The sequence below is a fragment of the Meles meles genome, chromosome 17, assembly GCF_922984935.1.
Source record: "Meles meles chromosome 17, mMelMel3.1 paternal haplotype, whole genome shotgun sequence".
In the NCBI taxonomy this organism is placed as follows: Eukaryota; Metazoa; Chordata; class Mammalia; order Carnivora; family Mustelidae; genus Meles; species Meles meles.
The window spans coordinates 41,456,372-41,474,665 of NC_060082.1; the positions used below are offsets into that span (position 1 = coordinate 41,456,372).

Here is an 18,294-nt window from a genome sequence, read left to right on the forward strand (position 1 = left end):
GCTATCAAGAAAAAATTTACTGAATGATGAATGAAGGAAATGTGTGTCTATGTTTTTATGGCCTACCTAGAATATAGGATATGTCTTTTTTTCCTAACCCACTATCAAAGAGGGGATGTAAAATTGCTGTGTTCAGTAGTGTTGGCCTAGAACAAGAGGTACTTACGGCATGAAAAAATAACCTTTATGTGCCTTACCCTCATGCCCTTAGGATTACTAGAGATAATGGCTCATAGTGTAGTTTCTGCTGCTTTTCCATTCTCAGCCTGGCATTTAAAATTATAAAATGCAGATTTAACCTTCATTTCTTGCCTCAAGTCCATGACATTTCTGTATTTCTTCAGTTATTAAATGCTTTTTGATAATGATAAAAATACATATTTTATTAATTTTTGGAAATGTTTCATGATGTACTTCTCAGGCTTTACTATATGGCATTTCAGCCATATTTTAAATAAACAAACAATAACCGTATTTTAGTCAAAATTGTTCAATAGTGGTTTTGCTTCCTATGAAGGAAACAAAAAGATGCTGGAAAAAGGTGCTGAGTAACTTAAACTGCATTCAGTGCAGTAATCTCCTTGAGATCACACTTTCTGAAGTGTCTTATTGCTACTATGGAATAAAAACATGAATAAATTACAGCCTTTAATGCATCTAATTGACTTGTATATAGCACACCTTTATGTTCCAGTTTTGCTCATGCTTAACACTTTATTGGTGTTATTATTGTTACAAAATTGTAGTATACCATTGGAATGCAAGTTCTTGTGGAATTAAAATAAGCCAACAATAGGATTATCATTTAACATTTAGGAAAAAAATTGGTTTAAATTGTCCTTGTCAGTCATTGCAAGCAAATAATAAGAGGACTTTCTACTTTTTGTTGTTGTAGCTGCTATTAGTTGGTAAGGAACACTGTTAACACACTGAATATTATTTGAGCTGTGTAGGTCATCAGTCACAGCATTGGGAATCTTTTTGTCATGCTGAGTTTTTTCATTAGAATTTGTTATGGCATTTGCTGTAAATAGGATCTGACCAGTATAACCAACAGATACGGTAGTATGTTAAATTTTTTTTTTTTTAATTTATTTGACAGAGAGAGATCACAAGTAGATAGAGAGGCAGGCAGAGAGAGAGAGAGAGGGAAGCAGGCTCCCTGCTGAGCAGAGAGCCCGATGCTGGGCCTGATCTCAGGACCCCCTGCTGAGCAGAGAGCCCGATGCTGGGCCTGATCTCAGGACCCTGAGATCATGACCTGAGCCGAAGGCAGCGGCTTAACCCACTGAGCCACTCAGGCGCCCCTGTTAAATTTTTTATCAGTAGTTTTCTGTTATGTCTACAGTCTTTGTGTCCCAACACACATTAATAATATTGTTAATAGGCACCCTTGTGAATGTAAAACTTTCAGGATTCTAAACGACTTTTAAAAAGCATCAGATGTTGCTATTGCATGCCTCATTTGGTAAGCATCACATTCTATAAATGAAACAAATTAGGCCTTAGGACTGGAAGAATTCAAGTGACTTTCTGTCGTCCAATAAATAGTGGACTAGAACTTTCTTTTATTTCTAGTAGCATTTGGCTGAGCCATGAAGAATATTTCCAATAATTGTATTCAGAATTCCTTACCAACTTAGATTCTTATGAAAATCCCCCAAAATATAAGGAGCAAATTAAACACAATAGTTTTTATTTGTATAGATTAAAAACTGGATAATAAAAACAAAAACAAACACCTCAGTCTGATTATTAATGGTGGGGTTTAGCCTAGTGTTTTCCACAAATATAGTACATCCTCATGTTACTCAATCATTGACATTTTCTCTTGATTCTTTTCATATTGGTTAAACTCATTTATGCAGAGTTAAAATTTATAAATATAGTGACATTCCAGCAATATTGGATCAATTTTTTTTAATTTCCAAAACTTTTCTAATACCCATTTTGTGTACAAAAACCTTAATTGTAATAGTGCCAGCATCTAGTTTATTAGGAAGCTCAAAGGATTAGAGTTATATTTATATTTAAGTTTCATATACTTAGAGGGAAGAAACTTTATTGGTAAAGTAACATTTATTACTGAAATAGTTATTGGTTGACTGGGAGAATTTTACTGTATGTTACAACCAATTAGCTGTCATCAGGTTCACCCAACCCCCACTCCCCTCCCCTCAGTTTGTTTCTCCAGAGTCCACAGTCTCTCATGGTTTGTCTCCTCCTCTGATTTCCCCCAACTCACTTGAGCCCGGTGGTGGGTATTAAGGAGGGCACGTATTGCATGGAGCACTGGGAGTGGTGCATAAACAATGAATTTTGGATCACTGGAAAAAAATTAAATTAAATTTTAAAAAATTAGCTGTCATCATTCTCATGAAGTTCTGTTTAAAATACTTCCTATTTAATACCTTTGCTCTTGAACAACACCAATAATTTCTTTTCCCTCAGGGGCAAAGCTGTTACCAGCCTACTCAGAGCCATGTCAGGGCATAAAATCATCTTGACAGAAAGCTTTAAATTATAAATAGTCCCATAATGACATTCATCTTGGGCGGTACATTTATAAAAGGAGTTATTAAGGAAAATGTCATTTCAACCCATTACTATAACTGGAATCCTTCACATTTCTGCAGTCATCTTTTGATACCCAGATAATATTTGTAAATGCAAGCATTCGAACTGTTAGGGATATTGAGTTTTGCAAGTATAAAGACAGGTTAGGGATATTGGATAAACTGTTTCCTAAAATGTTCTAATTTTTTTCTATCACAAATACATCTTCATATGTGCCTTCTCCCTGAGAAGACTGTGGAAGAATTGGAATTGGAGTATTAAGACTCCAAGGTCTTAATATTATTCAAAAGGCATAGCACTGGAAATATTTCCTATCTGATAAGAGAAAAGAAAAGATTGATTTATCTCATTGTTATATATAAGCAACTTCACAATATTGGATATTGAATAGAATTCTGTGAACACTTTTTTCCTAGAGTAAATGTTGATATTAAATTATTTGGTGTTAGTGTTCTGAGTTTTAAATACCCAATTAATTCTAGCTTCTTACTGGCACATTTAAATTCTATGAAAATTCTACTTTTAACCCAAGGTGTATTTTTTCTTTGAACAAAATTACAGTTTCTCAAAAAAGCTTCACTTTTAAATAACTGTATCTCTCGAACTCGTCTTTCTATTTTATACTGCTGTACCAGTTTATTTCAGCTCCTGAAAGCAGGGGTAGGTGAGAGAGCGAAAGGGAAAAGCAGAGGATGGTAACATTTGTAATGTGAGCCCATGTTGCAGAGCTGCATTTACACCAGGCTTTAGCCTGTTGTGGTCACAGCAAAAGCATCTAGATTATTGCTGGGTTGAAGCTGGCATTATGGAGATGGTAGTGTTAGATGAACAGGAATGCTGAATCTCTGTGAATGTGTGTATATGTCTGTATGTATATGTGTGGGTGAGTGTTCATTTTTCAAGTCCTGTCCCCCAGCTCAGGAGTTTGTAAACTTTGTTGCATCGTGCTGCCTAGTAGGCCCCCCAGTCCGCCAAATTGATGGCGGATTCCCACTTCAGTCTTCTAATTCAAGTTTTTAATCACATTTTCTTCTTTGATCACAAATCCTTTTCAATAGAGACATTTTCTTACCAGGCTTCTGCCAGTTTAGCAACATTTATTCCTCTTTTAGGCATGTCTTGAAAACAGCATAATAGGTTTATTCTTTCCTTTCTCAATTTCTGTCTCTTAAAAGTGATTTCTATCAAAGGCTCAGTGTTCTGAGTTGTTCCCTATGCTACCTAATCACTTTAGCCACTTAGCTTTGAAACTGCCTGGCGAAAAATAAAGTTGTACTGGCAGATGTAGGTCAATTCGTTTGAGTTCTCATTTTCCTTATTCCCCCATAACATGACCCAAGGATGATGAGAAAGTATAATATTTTTAGCTTTCCTTTGAAAAGCTTTATATTCTGGGTGAATTTAAGCCACCCTAATTTCTGTTATTTTAAGAGAATCCTGCTGTTTATTTTAGATTAGGAAAAGATCTAGCTTTATGAAATAATCTTTGTGTTGATGTTTAGCAGGAAAGGAACACAAATCAGTCAGTTTGATTGATTTAGCAAGTATTACCTTCTGTCATGTGTCAGGCACTTTGCTCACCACTGAGGATAATAGTAAGGATAGATCTATTCAGAGGAGCTCATAATGTAGTAAAGAAGATGGTTAAATATACTCAACCCTTTGTTGGTTGGTGAATTAAATTGCTAAGTAAATTATTTTAGGCATCTGCAAAAGACACTCAGTGATCTTGTGGCTAATACATTTCTGGTCTCAGGGTTAGAAGGTTTTCATTTCATTCATTTCTGTTGATTTTTCCTCTTCCATCATATTTTTAATATGCTCTGGAGTAAGCCATGCAATATGTTTATAGTGTTAGTAATATCTGCTTATAAAGCATTATGAGATCTTTGGGGAGAAAGTGCTGGCTCAACAGAAATATTATCCTTTCAACAAACATGTACTGAATATCTATGATTGAAGCATTGTGTGTTAGGCTCCATGAGTGATACAAAGATAAATGAGACAATTGTCTCGGTCTAGGAGCTGACAATGCAATGTACGAAGTGGTGATAGGGTGTGGGGGAAGTTTGTGGAGGAGAGGATAATCATCAGGACATTTCTTTAGTACTTTCGTGTAAAAGCAAATGTATGTATAAAGGAGCATCTTATGGTAATTATATTCTGTCTTATAACTCTTTTCCACCTGTTTGTATGATTTGTAATTGGATGTTTTCTGTATGCTTAGTGGCACACTAGAGTCAAAAATTGTTCGTTTCTTATCACTAGTTAAATAGTTTTCTTTAGCTTTGCCTCTTTTTCACTTGTATTGCCAGAGAACTTAATCATCACAATTAAAAGAAATCTTTTGAATATCAGCTATATGCGTCAGGGTTTTCAACATTGAATAATACACCACACAATTTCACGGTGAAGAAAAATCCTTAACAATCCCCTTCCACCAATATGGACTGTAAATATTATCTTGTTACCTAAATGTGTGGTGCTGTAAAATTCAATATAAGCTCTATATACTTTTAGTTCTTGTGATCATAATGTACTGGAAGCAATGAAAATAGACATTTTTGCTATTAATACCAATACTGTATGGTATTAATTTAATGCTGTGGATTAGGTTATTTTCCTGAAATTAAGTTGCTGCTTACAGTGTGGATGTGACCCTGATAGCTACCATATGGGATTTTTCTGAGCTTGGCATGCTTACGGGGCCGTGTGCTTTCAGATGACTCAGTTTTCCCAGCACACTTTTTGCAACCCACTTGGAGAACTTATTTGTAGGGTGTGGTGTTAGGTAATGTGACCTTCATTTGGTGCATTATTTACATATTAAACCTCTTTATGTACTATAATTTTCGGACCTGCAACCAATTAGGAACTAGCTGGCTCCAACACAATGGTAAGTGCTTCAGTAAATCTTGGCACCGATAGTGCGTAACAGTACTTTGTTATGAGATAGGTTATCAGAATCTATTTCTAGTGAAAATTCTAGATTATGGTGGAAATAAAATTGAAAATTTTAAAAATTACAGAGTATTCATGGACCACTAAAGATACACTCTTGAAGAATCCTTGGACCCCAGTTTGAGAATAGTATATGCAGACATGTAGACACTGTATATATGTGGCATAAACAAACAGAAATTCAACACTGTTACAAAATGAATCATGCAGGCACTACGTGTTTACAAATTACTACGGTGTTAAAAATAATGATCAAATTAACTATTGAATACTTTTGTTTTGGAGGTACAGTCTGAGCACTCAATACAACTATATAAAATTACATTCTTTTTCTTTTTGAATGCTTGCATCCCTTTTTTGGGAAAAATTAGGAAAAATAAGATTTGATTGGATGATACTAAAAAGCACAGATTAAGAATAAACTAAGGCATTGTAGATCGTTTATCTAAAGGACAATACCAGTTACTCATTTTATTAAAAGGCAACAGAATTTTAATGGGCTCAGGATCAAAATAGTAATGATTACCACTAGTCCTCTTCTTTACTGGGTAAGGCAGGTAAGAGAAGAGTTTATGGTTTTGTAAGCATCCTCTTTCTGCGGAGGTAGGAAACTCCTGCATATACAACAGAAGGCAGCTCTCCCTTTCTGTATAAGGCCCACATTTCCCCTGAGCCCAGCATGAGCTTCTCAAGGTGTCTTTACTAGTTCACAAGATAAACCACGGCTACCTTAAAAATAAGCCAGTATTTTTAGGGGGGAAATATACTTTTAAAAAAGTACAAATAAAGCAGAGGGGTGTGGAGAAACTCACAGAAGGGTCTCTTCCCAGTCAGTTCTGTTCAGTGCATAAATACTGGAGAAACGTGCTATGTTACCACTAACCTGAATCTTGGTCATTAGTTATTAGAAAGGAACAAATAAAACTATGAAAGTAAAGACTTAACCTACATTTTCTAGTGCAAAGCATGTAAATCCAAAATTTTAATTTCTTCATCTGTCTATCTCTGGGAAAAGAATCAATTTATGTTACTTCCTGGTTTAAATCCTTAAAGACCTTACCTCTGCTTATAGAACCTTCATGAATTTTCTTCTGATAATCTTACTATATCCCTTCATTGCACATCACTTTCCAGTGATGTTGACCTATTTTAGTTTGTTCTCTACCAGACTGTGACTTCTATGAGAAAAGATCTCAGAACTTCATCCAATACGTAGCATGCAATAGACCTTCAGTAAAATAGTAATTTAATTGAACTCTAATTGGATGAATCCGGGCAAAGCACTTTGGCAGTGAGTAGATCTTTTCCACCTTTAGTGTATTCTAGAGCAGAACTGTGAAGATTAGAGATAAGAAGCATGTTAGAAGACTAGAAAATCCAGATTTTGCACGAACTCTGAGTAGTTGAGTTCAATTCAACATGCATTTATTAACTCACATTTCCTGCTACTCATGAAGTTTGATAACTTGTATGGTTCTCAGAGACACATTGTTGATTGTGTATAGAATGATAAGGGATGTGAGGAATATCAAAAATACTTCTAATACTATGTTGAATAGCAGTGGTGATAATGGACATCCCTGCCGTGTTCCTGACCTTAATGGAAAAGCTTTCAGTTTTTCTCCATTGAGAATGATATTTGCGGTGGGTTTTTCATAGATGGCTTTGATAATATTGAGGTATGTGCCCTCTATCCCCACACTTTGAAGAGTTTTGATCAGGAAGGGATGCTGTACTTTGTCAAATGCTTTTTCAGCATCTATTGAGAGTATCATATGGTTCTTGTTCTTTCTTTTATTAATGTGTTCTATCACATTGATTGATTTGCGGATGTTGAACCAACCCTGCAGCCCTGGAATAAATCCCACTTGATCGTGGTGAATAATCCTTTTAATGTACTGTTGAATCCTATTGGCTAGTATTTTGGCGAGAATTTTTGCGTCTGTGTTCATCAAGGATATTGGTCTGTAGTTCTCTTTTTTGGTGGGATCCTTGTCTGGTTTCCTTACACCACACACGAAAATAGACTCCAAATGGATGAAGGACCTCAATGTGAGAAAGGAATCCATCAAAATCCTTGAGGAGAACGCAGGCAGCAACCTCTTCGACCTCAGCCGCAGCAACATCTTCCTAGGAACAACGGCAAAGGCAAGGGAAGCAAGGGCGAAAATGAACTATTGGGATTTCATCAAGATCAAAAGCTTTTGCACAGCAAAGGAAACAGTTAACAAAACCAAAAGACAGCTGACAGAATGGGAGAAGATATTCGCAAACGACATATCAGATAAAGGGCTAGTATCCAAAATCTATAAGGAACTTAGCAAACTCAACACCCAAAGAACAAACAATCCAATCAAGAAATGGGCAGAGGACATGAACAGACATTTCTGCAAAGAAGACATCCAGATGGCCAACAGACACATGAAAAAGTGCTCCACGTCACTCGGCATCAGGGAAATACAAATCAAAACCACAATGAGATATCACCTCACACCAGTCAGAATGGCTAAAATTAACAAGTCAGGAAATGACAGATGCTGGAGAGGATGTGGAGAAAGGGGAACCCTCCTCCACTGTTGGTGGGAATGCAAGCTGGTGCAACCACTGTGGAAAACAGCATGGAGGTTCCTCAAAATGTTGAAAATAGAACTACCCTATGACCCAGCAATTGCACTACTGGGTATTTACCCTAAAGATACAAACATAGTGATCCGAAGGGGCACGTGTACCCGAATGTTTATAGCAGCAATGTCTACAATAGCCAGACTATGGAAAGAACCTAGATGTCCATCAACAGATGAATGGATCAAGAAGATGTGGTATATATACACAATGGAATACTATGCAGCCATCAAAAGAAATGAAATCTTGCCATTTGCGACGACGTGGATGGAACTAGAGCGTATCATGCTTAGTGAAATAAGTCAATCGGAGAAAGACAACTATCATATGATCTCCCTGATATGAGGACATGGAGAAGCAACATGGGGGGGGTAGGGGGATAGGAGAAGAATAAATGAAACAAGATGGGATTGGGAGGGAGACAAACCATAAATGACTCTTAATCTCACAAAACAAACTGGGGGTTGCTGGGGGGAGGTGGGATTGGGAGAGGGGGTGCGGGCTATGGACATTGGGGAGGGGAGGCGAACCATAAGAGACTATGGACTCTGAAAAACAACCTGAGGGTTTTGAAGGGTCAGGGGTGGGAGGTTGGGGGAACAGGTGGTGGGTGATGGGGAGGGCACGTTTTGCATGGAGCACTGGGTGTTGTGCAAAAAGAATGAATACTGTTACGCTGAAAAAAAAAATAAATAAATAAAAAGGCAAAAAAAAAAAAAAATACTTCAACTGTTAAGCTGAAGTTTTGTTTTTTTTGTTTTTTAATTTGGACTTTAGAGATAATTTGTAAAGACAAGAGCATGAGTATTTCAAGTTTTCTTTTGAGAACTGAGTCATAGATGTTGCATTTCAAGCCAAGTAAAGGTTTGATTATTTTACACTTCATGGCTTTTTAAAATTCTAGTTGCTATAACAACTTTGATATTTCTTTATTATTTTTAGCACTTCAGTTGCCATAACAATAAGATATCTTAAAAAAATAGCAATTTTCTTTTATAAGGGAAAAATTTCTTTCAATTAAAAATGAATTTGAATCAACATTTCTTTCCCATAATGTGAACTCATTATTTAAAATGCAATTATGCTATTCTGGTTTTGTATAATTTTGACAGAGCTTCACAGGAGATGTTTTAGTGTTCAACTTAAAGGGAGGTGGCTATATTGAACCCTTTCTTTGACATACTATTAATATTTGATGGGATTTCATTGATATAAAAATCTTATTAAACAATTTAATTTCCAGATTTGTTTCATAAAGTAAGAGAGAACATGATTAATGGATAGTTCTTACATGGAAGATACAAGAAATCTTGGAATTTCCTATTGTGTAATTTTTAAGTGTATTTATCATGTCTATTGCCATACTCAGCACTTCACTTATCCAGAAATAACTGACAACGCAGGCCTGAGCTATAGCATTTTATTCATAGAACAGTACCTCTGTTTATTCTTTGAGAAAAAATTCTTGTAAGCTTAATTTCTGATATTTAAGCCTTTAGAAAATTAAGGATAGCAAATTAGAAGACGAAGGAGGAGTACGGCTATATTTGCTATGCAAATAGAGTCAGAAAATATGGGAGCTCCGTTCTTTTCTAGGTGCCTGGTTACTTGCAGAAATTAAACAAGTCTGTCTGTTTCTCCCTATATTTATGTCTGGCTTATTTTTTTTTTCACTTTATTATTATTTTTTTCCCCATTTTATTTATTTTTTCAGCGTAACAGTATTCATTCTTTTTGCACAACACCCAGTGCTCCATGCAAAACGTGTCCTCCCCATTACCCACCACCTGTTCCCCCAACCTCCCACCCCTGACCCTTCAAAACCCTCAGGCTCTGTTTCTCCCTATATTTAAAACCTATGTATCTATACCTGTATATACATGTAAATGCAATCTAGTAGCGACAGAGGTGTGATTGTATCATAAGACTGTGTTCTCATTGATGTTAACAGTGATGATCCCAGCCTACCAGGCAAATTTTAATTGTGTTCAGAATTCTCAGTTTAAGAAGGCAGAGGAGTAGATGATACATCCTATAAAGATTTAAATGTAAAGTCTCATAGAGTGAAGCAAAATTTTAAAAATTTAAAAAGAGAAACCCTCATTATCTGGGAATTGCAGCATCCATAAAACTGAGGTTTTTAACAGACTAAACTTTGGTAATTTTTACACTACTATGTTGCTAATCATGTAAATTTCCTAAGATGCATAGTCAGGTGCAGATAATGTGTTTATTTTAAGAATGTACTTTTAAAAAGGAATTTGGAAGGAGATGGCAATTCAGTAGAAAAGTGGAAGAGTTGTTATTAATTTCCTAACCTCAACAGGTTACTTGTGGGTATAGCTTCTTAAGGAAAAATGATTAAACAAAAAGTCTATTGATAATAAGAATATGCTTACCTTTACTATATGAATGAATAAATGAATAGCTATGTACTTTTAATGGTTCATCTTTAATTTCTAGTTTCCATACCCAACTTTCAAAGGTGGGAGTTACGTCCATTTTACAGATGGAAGCTGAGATACGTGGGAAGAATGACATACCCACAGCATCACAGTTAATGAGCACTGCAGCAAGCATGCCCTGCTCCCAAATCTGGCTTATGCTAGAGCCTATATTCTCTTCTTTAAGTCATAGTTTTCTCATGTCTTCAAATTTAGTAAATATTTTTTAAAAATAATAGCCTAACTTAGGGAAAATGTAAAGAAAGAGGGTACTATACGTGGTTTGATTTTATTGCTCTGCATACTATTTTTGACCTTTTAATTTGATCTTAATTATATATTTTATTTGAGGGTTCCCCCACTCAGAGTTAAACATACATGTAAATTAGTATTTTCTTTCTCTGTTTTCCTTTGTGACTGTTTAAAGATAATGAAATTTCTCAAAAGGTTTGCTTTCTTGGCCAGTTGTGTCAGATCCCAGCTAGCTAGGGCAGTCTCACAGTGTTGTATAACTGACATTGAATAAGAAGTCTTTTCTCACCCAGTGTCTCACTTGCATCTGGGCTGTTGTGTCTGTGAGTGCAACCGCTGAACCATGAGTCAGGTGTACTGATTGAGAGGGTGTGAAAGTAGGCATAGGATAGATGCACTTATTCTGTCGTCTTGTAGGATCTGTTCTTTTAGAGATTACATTAACTCTCACTCTTGATGGGACATTGCTTTGGAGGATTATGGTATTTTTCTTTTTAAACATCAATATATATAAATTCCTGGAAACAACTCAAGTAGTTCAGGGCTCTGATTTGGTGGCTTTACAAAGAAGTGGAGCACTTAAAACATGCAAGTGCAATCATAGCTTTATCATTCTTTGTGGCTATAATTTACATATAAGTAAAATGCACAGATCTTAAATGTCACATTTTGATGAGTTTTGATATAGATGCATACATGTTACTCACAGATATCAAGATACACCATGTTTCCATCATCCCTAAAAGTTTTCTAACACCTCTTGCTGGTCAAGGCACACACACACACACATCCACACCCCATATGAGAGAACTATGTCCTGATTTCTTTCATCAAAAATTAGTTTCACCTATTCCAGAATCATATGAACATATCACAGTTGGTTTATCTGTTACCCTGGTGATGGATAGATGGATTGTTTTCAGTTTTTGGATATTAAAAGTAAAGCTGCAATGTACATTTTTATACACTTTTTTTGTGGATATATATTTTCATTTTGATGGGTTGGAACTAGTAAGTAGTTTTGTTTAATGTTATAAGAAACTCCCCAACTGTTTCACAGTTTTAAAAGTTGGTCCATTTTCGAGGATATGGAGAAAAAGGAACCCTCTTGCCCTGTTGGTGGGAAAGCAAACTGGTGCAGCCACTGTGAACACCAGTATGGAGTTCTTCAGAACTACCCTGTCGTCCAGCAATTGCATTACTGGGTATTTACCCAAAGAATACAAAAACACTAATTCAGAGGAATACATGCATCCCTATGTTTATAGCTGTGTTATTTACAAGAAGCAGCCTGATTATCTATTGATCGATCCATGGATAAAGAAGAGGTGGCATGTATGTGTATATATGTATGTGTGTGTATATGTATATACTATATATATATGTATATATATAGTGTGTGTGTGTATAAATAATGTATATATATTTGTGTGTATATATATATATATATATATATATAGTATATATATAAAATGCTAAGCGAAACGACTCAGTTAGAGAAGGACAAATACCATATGATTTAAGAAAGGCAAAAAGAGGGGCACCTGGCTGGCTCAGTGGGTTAAAGCTTCTGCCTTCGGCTCAGGTCATGATCCCAGACTCCTGGGATCAAGCCCCTCATCGGGCTCTCTGCGCCACATGGAGCCTGCTTTCTCCCCTCTCTCTGCCTGCCTCTCTGCCTACTTGTGATCTCTCTCTGTCAAATAAATAAATAAAATATTTTTTAAAAAAAGAAAGGCAAAAAAGAGACAAACAAGAAATAGACTCTTAATTATAGAGAACAAACTGATGGTTACTAGAGGGGAAGGAGGTGGAGGATGGGTGAAATAGACAATGGGGTTTCAGGAGTGCACTTGTCATGAGCACCAGGGGATGTACGGAATTGTTGAATCACTATATTGTACACCTGAAACTAATAGAACAGTGAAGAAAATAATATTAAAAAGTTGGGCCATTTTACACTGCCACTAACAACTTTTAAGAGTTTGAATTGTTGTGCATTCTTATCAATATTTACTATTCGCAGTGCTTTAATTTTAGCCATTCTAGTGGGCAGATAGTTATATCTCATTGTGATTTTACTTTGCCTTTTCTTGATGACCATTGATGCTGAGCACTTTTTTATTTTGTTTTGATGGCCATTTGTATATCTTCTTTGGTGAGGTGTCTGTGAAAGCATTTCCCCATTTTTAATTGGGTTCTTTGTATTTTTACTAACAACTTATAGGATTCAGTTACTAATTTTAGATACAAATTTTTTGTTAGATAATATGTTTTGCTAATGTTTTCTCCATGTCTTTTGACTTACTGATTTTCTTACTAATATTTTTTGAAAAGCAGTTTTTATTTTAAGCATAATTAATTACATTTTACCTTTATGTTATTGCTTTTTATATCTAAAGAGATCTTTGTCTACTGACATGAAGATTTTCTCCTTCTAGTATGTTTTCTTTTAGAAGTTACATATATAATTTAAAATTTTGTGTTTAGATCTATGATTTTCTCAAATATATTTTTGTTTATAGTATGAGGATAGATAGGGTCTAAGTTAATTTTCCCCCAGATATCCAAAGTTTTCTAGTAATATTTACTAAAAAGATTTTCTTTTCCTCTTGACTTGTTTTAGTCTTTTAAAATTCAGTTGGTAAGTGTGGGTTTATTTTTGGACTCTGTTCTCTTTACTGACTTGTTTATCCTTATGCCAGTCTTGAGTACTGTGGCTTTATAGTAAGTATTGAAATCAGGTTGTGCCAGTCTTCCAGCTTTTAAAAATTCCTTTCCCCAGATTGTTTTAGCTACCCCAGGCCCTTTTTTATTTACGTACAAATTTTAGAATCAACTGTTTAGTTCTACAAATAGCAATAAATCCTTAGATTAATTTGAGAAAAACTAACATTCTTAACAATATTGAGTCTTTTAACCCACAAAGGTGGTATATCGCTCCATTTACTTAGGACCTTTTAATTTTGTAGTCTTTAGGGTAGAGATCTTAAACATCTTTTATTAACTTTATCGGTATTTTCTGTAAATGGTTTATTGTTTTAAAATTTCATTTACTATAGATTATTGCAAATATATAGAAATTCAGTGATTGTGTTTTGACCTTGTATTTGGACAAGATTTACTCATTAGTTCTAATTATCTTTGGGGTAGATTTTTAAAGTACTTCTTATGTATGCAGTCATGTCTTCCTATTCTTGTATGGCTTAGCTATTTCTTTTTCTTGCCTGTTACACTGGCGGGAACTGCCAGTACAAAGTGCATGGAAGTGGTAAGAGCAGACATCTTTGTCTTGTTTTCATCTTAAAAAGAAAGCGTTTCCTCTTTCACCATTAAATACCATTCTAGCTACAGGTTTTTCCATGGAGTGTCTTTAGCAGGTTGAGGAAGTTTTTTTCTGTAGTGCCACTCATTTAATATTGTTAAATATTTGTAATTGTTAATAACTTGTCATAATGAAATATAAAGTTAATAATATAAACTTGTTTTCTGTCCTCGAGACATCACTAAATCAGTGATTATAATATGTGCTACTTCACATGGTTTTTTTTTTTTTAGCATTTAGATCAAGTTGCTTTGATACTACATTTAAAATATATTGATACTGTATGTTGTAGTATTTGTCATTCTTAAAATAAGTCAATAATCATTATCCCCTGCCAGATAGGATTTTTCAAAGCACCAGTCAAATACTCATATTGAATTGGGTTTAGGTAGAGGTACAGATGAATAATATTTCCCTTAATTTGAATATATTAAGAGTCTAATTATTCTCCTTCTGCAGTTAGGATATATACTTTCATAAATTTCTTGTGAAGCTTAAATGTCATTCAGGGGGGATTGCAAGGAACTCTGAGCTTCACAGAAACTGGTTATTGGTGTTTTTCTGTCTTACAGACTCTTCAAGCTATTTTTATGTGCTTTATATTAGTTATATTAAACTCTTGTTTAGCTCCAGTTTTATGCCCAGTAGTGTAAAGTAGGTACTTAAGATATAATGAGGAATAATACAGGTATTTCTCCTTTTGTGGGGCTTGCAATCTAGTTAGGAAGATAAAATTGAATGGACTAGGCCATTGCAAACTATGATAAGAATGGAATCTGGTCTAATCTGGGAATTCAAGAAAGGTAGCTGTGAGACAGTAGTATTTGAACAAAATCTGAAGGTTGGACCTGAATTAACTAAAAAAGTGTGATAGCATAGTAACTAGCAGGTACAAATGTCCTGAGGCAGTAGAGAACATAGCAAATATATGGGGAACAGGAGGATGGGTGGAAGAGGGGGAGGTTTAGCTAATCCTAAACAATATAGAAAAGAAGTAAGATTGGATGAATATGTAGAGAACAGATTTTATAGGACCTGTTAGAACTTTATCCTAAGCGCAGTGTGAAACCACTGAAGTATTTTATTTTTAAAAAAGATTATTTATTTATTTGACAGAGAGAGAGAGAGATCACAGGTAGGCAGAGAGGCAGGCAGAGAGAGAGAGAGAGAGGAAAGCCGGCTCTCTGCTGAGCAGAGAGCCCGATGAGGGGCTTGATCCCAAGACCCTGAGATTATGACCTGAGCCAAAGGCAGAGGCCTAACCTACTGAGCCACCCAGGCGCCCCACCACTGAAGTATTTTAAAAGGGTAGTGGTATCATCTGGCTTGCACTTTTGGAAAGAATATTTTGTCTGTTTGTGCATAATGGATTGAAGAGAGGTCACAGGCAGCTCAGGAAGACCACACTGGAAGCCACTGCATGAGCTCACACACAAGGTAATGCTAGCTTGCTTAGAGCAGTGACAGTGGGGATGGAGAAAAGTTAACAGATGGGAGGAGTAGTTGAAGAAATCGATACATTCTGTTTCTGGATGTATACACCTTTTTTGTACCTTTAAAAATGTTTTTAAAAAGCCCTTTTTTCTCTATTTGTTTACTTTTTATAGTATTATATTGGTTATGTAGTTCTCCTTGATAATCATTACTTACTGTTTATCTTATTTACCATTGATGCTGATGTCCTTCTCTTACTTTGCTATTTAGGTCCTATTGAGTAGTTGCCTGAAATGCTTAGATGCTTAATAATGAAATATTGATACATATAAAAGAATATGTAAAACATATGGTATAAATAAGAAATCAAACACCTATGGTGTGTCATCTCATAAAGCTGTATTTTATGCTGTTAGAGGTAATTCTGAAATATCCCAAATAATGATTCCTCTTAATATTTCCCAACTAGCATTCCTCAGTTGAAAGGAGAAGGAGGTGGTTGATAATGATTGTAATAAGAATGGCAATAATAAAACCCCTAATGGCCCCTAACATGAAGAGAATTATGCCTAATTTAAAAACAAAGAATGCTTTATGTAATGAGCTATGTAAATATATGATATGAATGCCTTTTTGTTATTAGAGCTTCACATTATAAATTAGTTCCTATTATAATGAGATCAGAAAAAAGGATGATGAGGGAACAAGTCAATCTCTAAAAAAAGAAAATTATCTTGTAAGAACCATTGAAGTTTTTTGTAAGTTGGTAGAAGGAAACTGGAAAGCTTAGTGGATCAAAGACTCTACTTGAACTCTTTCTTATATTGTCATAATACTTTTGAAAGCATGTACAATTATGGATTAGAGTATTCATAGACTCAAATCCCTGTCAGTGATAGTTTTTGGAAATAAATGTGTCAAACTAAAAGAATTCAGTATTTGAATTTCCCTGTGAGACTTTTTTTTTTTTTGCCATTTCCCTGATTTTGGAAAAATTACATTCAAAGCTATTTTAAAAATATGTAAAATCTAGGGGCGCCTGAGTGACTTAGTTAAGCATCTGCTTTCAGCTCAGATGATGATCCCAGGGTCCTGAGATAGAGCCCCGTGTTAGTCTCCCTGCTCAGCAGGGAGTCTGTTTCTCCTTCTCTCTCTGTCCCTCTCCTTCCCCCACCCCCCCCGCCCTGAGCAACCTGTTCAGGCTCCGTCTCTCAAATAAGTAAATAAAAATCTTTTGGAAAAAAAGAGTAGATCTTTAAAAAATATATGTAAAGTCTACCCTTGTAAATGGTTTATTTAGATTTTGGTGACATGGGTAACTTTAATTATTGATAGTGTTTTATTTTTTGATGGTTTTATAGTAAAGCTTAGTATTTAACTCTTTTTAATATGGGGTATAGGATCTGTCTACATTCATGAATATTTATCAAATACAGACCTATTATTATCATAAAAGAGAATGTTAGTTAATTCTAGTCTTATTTGATTTTAATGGTTTTAGGTATCCCTAGAAGTCAAAATACTTCTCTGTAAAATAGGACCTTCTAGCCTTTTGTATTACATTTAAATATTTACTTTCAAAGCTCAACTTGGTACTCACTCTACAGTTGTTATTCTAACTTTGTTTATAAATTATTCTGGTAATAAGAAATGGCTTGCATTCTGTATTTCAGCTAAGCCTCTGAAGATTTTTAACAATAATATGGCCTTCCTGTTGGGCAGTTCAACATGGAGGAAAAAATAGGGTTTTCTATTCTTTAAAAATCACTTTAAGAAACAAAATTGTTGAACACAGGGGAAGAGAAGGAAAGATAAAATAAGACAAAATCAGAGAGGGAGACAAACCATAAGAGACTCTTAACTATAGGAAACTGAGGGTTGCTGGTGGGAAGTTGGGTGGGGGGGTGGGGTAAGTGGATGATGGGCATTAAGGAGGGCACTTGATGGAAGAGCACTGTGTGTTATATGCAACTGATGCATAACTAAATTCTACCCCTGAAAGTAATAATACACTCTATGTTAACTAACTTGAATTTAAATGAAATCTAAAAATAAAAATAAAAATCCAGAGGGAGAGAGAGGTTCATCACTATGGTGTTAGGATTGACAGTTTTAACCTGCTTCAGTGCTAGTTTCATGATTCTAATAGGCAAGTTATACTTACCTTTTCTAGTACCCACCTTCTTCCTTTGAGAAATGATAATGATGGGTACCTACTCCATAAAGATTTAAGGTTTTTATAGAGAGAAAATATATAAAGCACATAGCATAATGGTTGGCACACAGAACATGCTTAACAGATGTTAGTTATCTTCCGTTTTCATTTTAATTTTCCTTATTTAATTCTGAAATGATTTGTAAATTAGTTCTAAGTCACTTTAAAGAAAAGTGCTGACCCCATGAAAAATAAGCTTAAAATAGAGAATGTTTGTCTGTAGTACGTCAAAATAAATGGAAATGTTTTTCATCTCCACCAGGTTAAGGAGCTTAATTTGCTTTCTTCTAACTTGGGCATGAGTAGCTCAGTCACTATAGGACAGAGTTCTTTGACTCTGAGTGTTTTTCATATTAGGATAAAGAATAGAGTAAATGGCTATTTTACTTATTTCTAATACCTACTTTTCAGAATTCACATTTAACCTTAAATATTTTCCCAAATAGATTTTAGCATAGAAGTGT

The 18,294-nt window shown here is 35.1% G+C and overlaps 1 protein-coding gene across 4 annotated transcripts in view; it reads left to right on the top strand.

The window, feature by feature from the left end:
* The window catches only part of RABGAP1L (RAB GTPase activating protein 1 like), a 762,787-nt gene that overhangs the window by 250,716 nt on the left and 493,777 nt on the right, over positions 1-18,294 (top strand). The window lies entirely within an intron of this gene.